Consider the following 10,265-nt stretch of genomic DNA (forward strand, 5'->3'; position numbering starts at 1 on the left):
ATGTACCAGCTCTGTCCGTAGCAACATACGAGCATAATTGCCTAGTATATTTCTAAAGCAAGTATGGTTTTCATCTAAATTTTTAGTTTGATCCGTCTTGTGTCATTGACAGGTGGATCTTAATCATCCCATATGTGAGTCGGACTAGCCTTTCATCAATTGAAATCCTAACTACAACCCAGATAGATCAATCGGAATCCTGATTGGAACCTTGCCAAATCAACCGGAATCCCAATCAGATCTCGAACAATCAATGCCTCACATGACCACAACATGGAGTGAACGAGCACTAAGTTTGTGATATTACTTTGTTAATGACATTATGTAGATCTATTATATTATCCGTAGCAACACACGGGTACTATGTTATAATATCAACTTTGACTACTTTGTACAAAATATCATTAATATCTATGTTACAAAATAATTATCATTAATTAATTATATAATATATTTTTCATACAAAACCTATTTAAAAACATAAATGTTAATAATTTTTTTGCACTGCTCACAGAAAGCGTATTTTGTTGGGCAAGGACATGCTGGCTCGCTTAGTTCTCCTAATTTATCTATCTATATACAGTATTATATAAGTGCAACCCACTAAGAGTCATTAATGACTATTTCTCTCACATGTAGTGAAGCCACATCATTTTATTTCCACCATTGGATCCGAATGAAAGCTCATATCCTGGCCTTCCACATCCCACTAAGAGTTCTTACCCTTTTGGTTGGTTTTATTATTGTCATATGAATAATTTTCATGACGGAATAATGTAATATTGCAAATATTATTATTACTTTGTTTTAGCAACAAAATAGTTGTAAACTTCTAATTTAATATTACTAATATAAGTTACACACGATGATTGTTATGTATGTGAAAGGGATAATCATATCTATCTATTATTTTTAGTGACGAGGACTCCATGTAGTTGAAATGTTTATTTTGTCAATAATAGTTATACACAATAATTGTTCGCAGCATGTAAAAGGTACAATCATATATACATACTATTTTAAGTGAGAAGGATTCCAAGTAATTGAAAAGTTTATTTTCTTAATAATTTTAAATTTCATTCCATATATAACCTCAATTGTATTGTACCCAAATACTCTTAATTAAAAAGATTGATATAATGTTAAAAACAGAAATATTATTTTTTTACTATTTTATAATATCATCCGGTAATGATAGTTAAAAATTATAACAAACATTTCTCAGTAACACGTGGAGAATCACCTAGTAGCTTTTAGAAGGTTTGCCTCTCAGCTACGTAATTTTAACCAAAAAGAAAAATCCCCGACCGAAAGTATGCACGGGGCACACCGCACCGCACGGTATATATCCTGCTCCTGACCGCTGCACGACGGCGCGGTCCAGCAACTGAAAGAAAGCCTCGGGCAAGCCCGGGCAATCCGCCAGCGGAGAATCCAGAGCGCGCTAGCCGGCGGTCGTCGTGACGTCGTCAATGCAATGGCCGGACAACGGATCGTGTGCCCATTCAGGCGCTGCCGGCTCCTGCCGCGCGCGCATTACTTGCGATGCCGCGCCGTGCCGGCGTAAGATCACAAATAGTTCACATTCTCTACAGCAAAATGGTTTTATCTTGCCAAGTTAATTTCAGCAACTATATTATACGAGCTGTCTTGTAAAATCATATGATACTTAACGATATTATGTTAAGTGTTTTTGGAGAAAACCTTACACATGATTTTCATCTTTCCAGACTAAGTATTTACAAACTTAGTGCTTGTCAAAATTTCCAAAGATTGACTAGAACATAATCCAAAGCGTCAAGTATTAATTTGTGGGTTATTTAAATAGAAGTATACAATTTATATATAATGATTTTGACCAATTAGTTATTTTCTAGAAACGTCGTCCATGTTAATTATCAATAAGTATGTATATGTATCAACAGATGACAAACTACTACTCTTGAACATTCTGTTTTTTTTTCATCGGTGCTCACAGGAGGAGGGACTCGCATTAACGAGGCAACAAAGCCGTCCCCATCTTAGATCTCGCTCCTTTTCTCCGCCCCTGCAACCACCGTCATGGCATGGCTAATTAAGCCAGTGGCCCATATTATCGCTATCATATAACATGAACCTCACTTACGCGCAGCAGTCCAAAAGATCGCAAGATACGATTGAGAAATTTAAATGCTAATCAAATGCCTATTCCAGCTCTGCTTCAGCTTTCACTGTCGTACTAGCTGGAGATTGGATGCCAGCGCACCCGACAGATAGAATGATCGGGGTGCAAATGGAATGGATGTATGGAATAATGTTAGCATCAGACAGCCACCAACATGCGTTGGCAAATAGTAGTGTAGGGCTTCGAGATATTTGTAACCCAACAATCTAATACCTAACAAGTGGAGAGTGGTTTCACATTGCAATCACTACTACAGAACTCCACAATAATCCCGGTTCGCAACTGCCTTTTGTCCCGGTTTTTCAACCGAAACAACGGATCCGGGACAAATGTGCCAGACTCTTTTGTCCCGGATGGTATGGAACCGGGACAAATATGATTTTTCAAATAAAAAAAAAACAGCACGTCAGCGCACGCAGACCAGCGTCAGCGCACGCAGACTGCAAATCCAACAATTTCTCCAAAATTGCAATCACAAAAACAATTACAATCACAAATTATTCATTCACTAAATTAATCACAACCACATTACAATCACCAAGTATTCATTCACAAAATCAATCACAAATCAATACCACTCACAGACACTTTTGGGGAAAAAAACCGTAGGCGGAGGGGCCTGGTTGCACCGCCGCCCACCGGGCCTGGCCGCACCTCCCGCCGGAGGTGGGCATGCCGGGCCGCCGCCCGCCGAGCCTGGCTATGCCTCCCGCTGGAGCAGGCCGCGCCGGGGCGCCGCCCGCCGACCTTTGCCGCGCCTCCTGCCGGATCTGGAGCAGGCCGTGCCAGGGTGCCGCCCGCCGGGACTTGTCGCGCCTGTGCGCCGGCGGCCGCGTGCCTTCCAGGCCTCGCGCACCGGCGGGCGGATCTGGAGCAGGTCGTCCTGGCCTCGCGCGCCGGCGGGCGGATCTGGAGCAGGCCGTCCTGGCCTCGCACGCCGGCGGTCCGCTGCATCCCGCCCGCGCCGGGGAGGGAGGAAGCCGAGGGAGGGAGGGGGGAGGAAGCTGAGGGAGAGAGGCATGGAGGGGATCAGAAGGAGAGAAGAAAGAGATAAGGGGGGCGGGAGGAAGAAGATAAGGTAGAGAGAGATGAGAGGGAGAGAAATGAGAGGAGAGGAGCCAGAGACTTGGAAAATATCGGGAGGGAGACGTCGGTAGCTTCTTTTGTCTCGGGTGGAGCCTCCACCCGGGACAAAAGGTCCCGGTTGGTGCTTCCACCCGGGACAAAAGGGCCGCGGGGCCTTTTGTCCCGGTTGGAGCCACCAACCAGGACAAAAAGGGGATTTTTGATCTCGGTTGGTGCCTCCACTCGGGACAAAAGACTCCTGTCCCCCCGCTGGTCTGGCTAGCCGTTGGACCCAGGACAAAAGCCATCTATTGTCCCGGGCCCAAAGGTAGCCGGAACAAATGGTTTGGAACAAAGACTTGTTCTGTAGTAGTGAATATGTGTACAAAAAGACAGGCCAATTAAAATATTGTAAAGCTATGTGATATAGTAGATCCACTAACACATCTTGCCTTCAATACTAGGTTACATAGGGTGACCACTTTAGCCTAAAAAACTATGTTGTTGACAGAGGGAGAGCAACTTTTGATAGAGACGAAAGCACAATGATGTATTACACAAACATTTGTTTTGGAGAACTGATTGATGTGAGACCAATCTTAATTGTGATTGCACAAAAAGAGTAGGCACAAACGATAACATTTGTTTACACAACCACTTACTAGTAAATATCAATAATAAAAATCTCAAGCGATTAGATAGTAGACTAAAATTACGATATAGAATTTAAGATTGATTAGCACAAGTGCACAAAATAATGTACAGCAGAGACAATGCCGTGTAATGTAGCATCATAGCTTCATAGAAGCAAAAGAAACACTATCTTGTTGTAAACAGTACAACAACATGGTTGTAACTAAGTTAATTCTGCTAGTTCTTGACCGAAAAAACTAAAAAATAACAGTACAATAGCATGGATGTAAACAAAGATCATGGAGAAAACTTTGGATGATGTGGGATTGTGCAAGAAGATAAGGTAGATTCAGATATTGAGTGACCTGGATTAAGTTAGAAAAAAATCATTACAATTGTGCACTGCTCATTTAAGTTAGAAAAAAAATCATTCAAGCATCATGAAAAAGATTAGGAACAAATGCCAGTCTACTACTCATTTATGTTTATTATTAAAGATAAAATGCTTGCATGGCACAAAAGCAACAATTGGTAGCAGTGTTGTCTATATTTGAGGAGTACACAAAGATGAGAAAGAACAAATTTATTAACACAAAGATCAGCGGTGAGGAGTTGTTCACATGCATGATTTGTTTGAGCTCGAATAGTCAGCAGCCAAACCAAGTTGCAATTAGCTATGGAATTACCAAGTTTGACCTCATAGCTAATTCCATTGCAACTTGGTTTAGGGAAAGAACAAATTTATTAACACAAAGATCAGCAGTGAGGAGTTGTTCACATGCATGAGTTGTTCATAATCTGGGTACTCACCGCACAATATAAGGCTACTATGGAATTAGCTATGAGGTCATTGTAATAAGTATTTTTAACTCTAGAGTCTTCCAAAATCTTCTACTCTTCCCATCATTTCATCTCACCTATTCTCGATGTGACTGTGTCCGCATCCACCTGTCTCTCCTATGGTGAAGCTCCCTGACCTCCCTCCCTCCTGAGTCGTCTAACCGCGCTAGAACTACCAACGTGTGCATGACATCTCCGCAAGTGCCGCCCCTTTCGTAACAACCACAGATAACAATGATTGTAATGGTCCACATTTTCCCTAGCCGCCAAGCTGAGAAGCAACGGGAGTGCTAAATCAAAACAAATGTAATGAGTCTTCAGCCACATGTGTCCATAGTAAAGAAACCACCATATAATTACTTCAGAACCCTAGGTACAAGTGGATTCCGATTCAAATGTAACAAGGCTTAGCAACAAGTGTCATTTGTATTTTTAAGTCAGATGCCTAACCAACTGTGTGAAAAATATTTTTTTCTCTATCAAATTTAGCCAGATACCCCCAAAAAATCATTTTCAATAAAGTAATCAATTATGATATTATTTTTGATAAATGATATTTTTAGCACAGGAAAAATGGGGAAATTTTTTACACCCAAAGGATCTCCTAGGGTGGTCACGTTTTTTCTTCTCTCGAGTCGGACTACTCATGAGTTGCAACTCTTGTTTTCTACGCCACTACTGATGCAGCTAGCTATGACGGAAATGTATTCTATATCTTGTAACTCTCTATATATACTCGTATTGGAAGCTCAATATAAAATCGATCAACACCATCTACCCATCTTGCTAATACAGAAAGGAAGTTTGGAACTATGTTCACAGTCGGAACAAAATTTGGAACCTTTTGTAACTAACATTATAACAAGGTGTAAGTTGAAATCGCACATACAAATTAAAATCACAATTTGCATAATCAGACTGTTGGGTTGATCTCCACCGGTTGGCCCAACGGTCAACTGGGCCTTTGACTCGCGCTCTGATCAGGAGCGCCCAGCCCAAGATAAGGATGGTGGGCCCCTATCGCGCAGCCCCATAAAGACAGGACGGGGACTGGCGGCTCTGTATACGAGGTTCGCCGCCGCCTTGTTTCCCCACCGAACCCGCGTCACAATCCGATCAGCGAGGGGCTGAAGCGATGGGATGCGCCACTAGCGTCAACCACTGCACCACGCCGGCATCAGCTCTACTGGCGCGCCATCGCCATCTGGGAGTCGGCGTCACTGCATCGCCAACCCTAACAGCGGCGCCATGGATCACGGCAACTGTGACGGGTTTTGTCCAAAGAAAAGTGAGTTTTCCGTTTGATCTACTCCTAGTCGATCTGCATGTTCTAACATTGGTATCAAGAGCCTACTCAAGTGAGTAGATCGAGATGGGAAAAGTGGATTCGTCACTGAATCGAAAAGGAACAGAAAGATCTCGTTCTTGGATCGAGGAAGAAACAAAGAAAGGAAAAAGATTCAACCATGAATCAAAAGAAACAAAGATAAAAGCAATTCGATCTTGAATCGGAAAAGACATAGAATCGCCAAACCCTAACCCTGGAAAAGAGGTGGCTGGGCTTGTTTGGGCCTCGCCGCCGGCATCACTGCAGGCTTCCTGCGGCGCCGAATCACCGGCACAGAAACCGCTGGCCGTCCACCGACGCCGCGCGCAAAGGGCAGCTCGGGCCGCCGCTCGCCGGGATCTTGTCGCCGTAGCGCGCACGGGTTTGGGCACCGCAGCAAGGCCATTAGACGGCGGCGCACTCGCGCGAGGGCGAGAGCGCACGCCGGCGAATGGGACTGCGGCGGCGCCACCGCCACTCTTCCCTCTGGCCGAATGTGGCCGCCGCAGCTCCGTTCGAGCGCGAGAGAAAGGGAGGGAGGGCGAAAGAAAGTAGAAAGGAATGCTTGGCCTTGCGCGCGGCCATGGCAGGGCTATGGTGTCGCGGTCGGCTTGCCGTGGCGCGGCGGCGAGAGGCCACCGTCGGCAGCCGCCGCTCCCAGAGCGAGAGAAACGGGGGAGAAAGCAAAGTGAAGCTAGGGTTTCGAAAGGGGTGAATGGCGTCGGGTTTTGTTCGGCCGTGATCGCCGGACAGCCGTTGGATGCGATCCGACGGCCGGCGGCGCCCGACCACCTGATGGGCTGAATACGGCCTAGCCGGGGCTAAGGTGCGGGCCAAATTCCCTGCCCAAGCCCAGGATGCGGCCTGGGCGCGGGATGAGCGCGCCGCGCGCAAAGATGGCCTTGGGCCGCTTCTCATGACGGGCCGAAAGCACAGTGTCAATAGATTTAAGTTTTTCTATTCTATTTCAGAAGCATTATGAATGATATTTTGATAAATTTGATTACAATTTGATCTCTATTCAATTTTGCACCAACGTGTATATTCTTTAGAGATTGAGAATATACAGTAATGCTTCTGAATATAGAATAGAATTTTACATGTGTCCGCTGCAAAGTTTTAAAATTGTTTAGAGAATTCAAACCAACAGGAAAATTATTTTTTAGAGCATGGTTAAAGACTTACTTTGAAAAAGTTTTGCATAGTTTTATCTCTATTCAATTTTGAACCAACAAGATAAATTGTTTAGAGAGAAAATAAGTACAAAGTATCATTGCCATAAAGAAAAAAAAAGATTTCCGCTACTATAAAAGAAAAGAAAAGATTTCCTTTGTTATATTGTTGCTATCTTTCAATTAAGTCAGAACCAACGAGAAGATTTAATTGGAAGAATAGTCTAAAAGTCTTAAATAAGCTTTTCTCTGTGGGTAAAAGCTACATTTAAAGTTTAATCTTCAGAAAAGCTTCCGTTGTTTAAAGTCAAAGTTGATTTTTGGCATTATTTTGCCAATTGAAGTCTTAAAGTTGAGCCTTTTACTGGAATTGTAAAGATATTTCTCAATGAAGAGAAATTTGAAGTTAATTACGGTATTGTTATTTTCTGACCAACGTTGATGATAACAATATTATATTTTTTTTAATGAGTCATAGCTTAAAGTTTAAAAGTCTCCATTAAATGTTGCATCAAAGTGATCATTTCCAGAGAATAGATAAAGAACTGCTCTCAAACTAGAGAAATGTTTTTTCCAGTTTGCGCTGCAATAAAGATGATTATCCTCTAATTAAATTCGAACCAACGGGAGAATTTAATTTTGAGGAGCATATATATGGTTTTAAATTTTATTGAGTTTTCCATACGTTAATTCCGTTTCTGCCCAATGGTGATATGGAATTAATGTAAAAGATTATTCTATTTCTGCCCAATGGTGATATAGAATAGAACTTAAAGTTTTAGTTATTGTCTTTTTAGACAAAGATTTGCATGTAGTCCTTCTTGAAGGTACAAAAGACAATGATGTGAGTACTCGTTACTCAGAAAGAAAAAAAAGGGTCATCACATGAGAAAGCGTATTCTCTGTAAAGACTGGCTAGAAAAGAAAAGTACTTATGGATATTGATCCAAGAAAAGCAGATAGAGCAATAAGAGATCGTTTTGAGAAATGTCTCTTATGTACTCTCTATCAAGTAGAATTCATTATGAGTTCATTCGAAGTTGTGATAAGTCATACATGTTTAATTTGACCAACATTGGATTAAGTATGTGTGTCATGGAATATTCAAATTTATTTCTGAATTTGATTTGAGCCAATCCTGACATTTATGTCTGGAAAAAGTATGAAACAATACCCGCATGACGGGGTAAAGTTGACATAGTGCTAATCCTGCATGGTGGGAGAAAGTTGTGATGACTCATGCGCTGGTTTATCCCACACTGGGAGAAAAGTTTGGAGTAGCTTTGCTATTCTAGAATTGATCGAACACTTCTATTGTGTCACAGTGATTAAGCACTCAATGAGTTTAAGAAGAATGAAAAGTTACATACGAACCTCAAGATAAGAATGATATGCGAGCGTGACTTGCAAAAGGTCTTAAATAAAGGATTATGTTGAGTCCTTAAAGTGAAATGAGGAAAAAGAACTGTCATATGAAATAAAGGACTCTGTTGAGTTCTTAAAGTGAAATGAGTAAAAGGTACTCCCATACGAATTAAGAATTACTTTGTTCTGCATGATGTAATCATATGGATGAAGTAAGTAATTAAAGTTTCCTCATTCACAAAAGTTGTGAATAGTTTTCGAAATTGTGGCAGAAAAGTTCATGCCACATTTCGAGGGGGAGAAATATGAGACAGTTAGAAAGATACTCCCCTGTAATGTGCATTGAAAAGTAAGAGATGATCTATTAAAGAAAGAATGTGACTGTTAGGGGGAGTACAACAGTCACTATACTGATACGCCTATGTAAAGAAATGGCTAAATTCCAGCATTCATACTGGATGACCCTCAAAGATAGTAAGATGGTGCTTATAGAGCACATATAAAGTCTTTAACAGATGGAACCCAAACAAAGAGGTTTACTGATATGTCATCTTTACAAAAGATGGCAAAATCTGGGGGAGCATGGTATATAGAGACCTAAAACTTGAAGAGAAGTAGGAATGCGTGTCCACTTCGATGATTCAAAAGCAGCAATGTTCTCATGCCAGCTGATGTTGTATACAACACATGTCGTTAGCTCTCAAATAAAATGAATAAAGTAAAGCGGGATCTCGTTAGTCCACTGCCATTTGGCAAAAATGAGCAACAACAGCCCTATATATATATAAAGTAAAGAAAATTAAATGGATGCTGATTACACCCCATTTGAAGAAGTCATAAGAATTCATGGGTTTAGTCCATGGAAAAAGGAGTAATTCCTGAAAGAGCCATCACAGTAGGTTATAATGGACCTACAAAACGAAATGTGACTCCAGAAGGAATCTTGAAAGATACAAAGCAAAACTTGTGACAAAAGTTTTACTCAAAGAGAAGAAAGAATGTATGGGATACCACAACAATAAATCCATTTATGGCTTGATGTAAGCCTCGACACAGTGGTATCTAAAGCTTGTTGAAATAGTAAGAAAGGTTGGGTTTAAAGAGATTGAGGAGGACAATCGTTTTAAGCAAAGTAAAAGAATGAAAAATCTGATTTCCACATCTAAAATGCAGATAACATCCTACTTTCTAGTGGTGATGTTAATACACTGTTATAGATAAAGAATTCTTGTCCTCAAATTTTGGTCTCGGTGATGAGTTTTTCATTCTACGAATTGAGACTCATCGAGATAAAAGAAAGGGGTATTACAGTTATTACAAAGGCATACTCAGAAAAGATTCTAAAGAAATGAAGTATGCAAACGAGTGAACATATGCATGTCCCTATCGTCAGGGCAATAGGGAACCTTAGTGTTCCAGGAACCAATGTGAAACAGAAATAGTCTCATATGCTTCAGCTGTTGGAAGCTTTATAAGTGCGCAAGTAAAGAACTAACCCTGACATAGTTTGTGTATGCAGGTTATTTTGGCAAAAGTACAATCCAGAGAAAGATAACTGGAATTGAAATTGAGAATGTTGGCCTCATGCTAAGTTGGAAAGATCAAGTACTCTCAAAAGGTTGTGAGTACAAAAGTAGAACTTGTGAAATGTGTAGCGAAATCCACAATTGTCGCTAACTTTCATATTTGGAGGTTTTGT

This window comes from Panicum virgatum, chromosome 9N (assembly GCF_016808335.1).
Source record: "Panicum virgatum strain AP13 chromosome 9N, P.virgatum_v5, whole genome shotgun sequence".
In the NCBI taxonomy this organism is placed as follows: domain Eukaryota; kingdom Viridiplantae; phylum Streptophyta; class Magnoliopsida; order Poales; family Poaceae; genus Panicum; species Panicum virgatum.